General features: G+C 34.2%; 1 pseudogene; it reads right to left on the reverse strand.

The window, feature by feature from the left end:
* LOC111738810 lies at positions 1-119 on the reverse strand (annotated as a pseudogene).
* Positions 120-822: the final 703 nt, after the last annotated feature.

Consider the following 822-nt stretch of genomic DNA (forward strand, 5'->3'; position numbering starts at 1 on the left):
CCTATACAGCACCTGGTCTTCCTAGGTAGTCTCCCATCTAAGTACTAACCAGGCCCAACCCTGCTTAGCTTCCAAGATCAGACAAGATTGGGCACATTCAGCGTGGCATGGCTCTAGACACATGTTCTCTTAATTGCTATATATTTAGGACAGGTCTTGATATAAGGCACTTTAAGTACTTCAGCTTTGTTCTTCTTCAGATCATGTTGGCTATACTTGGCCCTGCATTTCTATATAATTTTTGAAAGTCAAACTCTCAGTTTTCATACGCACACACACACACACACACACACACACACACACACACACACACACACATAAATGAAAGACAAATAAAAAAACCTGTTAGGATTTTGATTAGGATGGCATTAGAATGATTTTGATTTATTTTGCTTAGTTTTGAAAAATGTTTTCATTGGATATAGAATTTAAGGTTGACAGATTTTCTTTAAGCACTTTCATGTATAATGCCTCACTCTTTTCTGGCATCATATTTTCTGAGAAGTGAGCTGTTAATTGAATTATTATTCTCTTATTTGTAAAGTGTCAATTTTCTCTTGCTGCTCTCAAGATTTGCTCTTTATCTTTGGTTTTCAATAGTGTAACTATTATAACTGAAAATTCTGTCTTTCATAAAATTTGGGAAATTTTGGCCATTATATCTTCAATTAAAAACACTTTTTTCTTTTATATACTCATTCTCATATCAGTTTTGGACCATTATGGAACCATTTGCTATCATCTAACAGGTCCCTGAGTCTCTGCTCATTTTATTTTCCTCTGTATTCTTCATATTCAGTAAATTCTTTTGATCTGTCTTCA

Source organism: Pteropus vampyrus, unplaced genomic scaffold, assembly GCF_000151845.1.
Source record: "Pteropus vampyrus isolate Shadow unplaced genomic scaffold, Pvam_2.0 Scaffold43, whole genome shotgun sequence".
Classification (NCBI taxonomy): domain Eukaryota; kingdom Metazoa; phylum Chordata; class Mammalia; order Chiroptera; family Pteropodidae; genus Pteropus; species Pteropus vampyrus.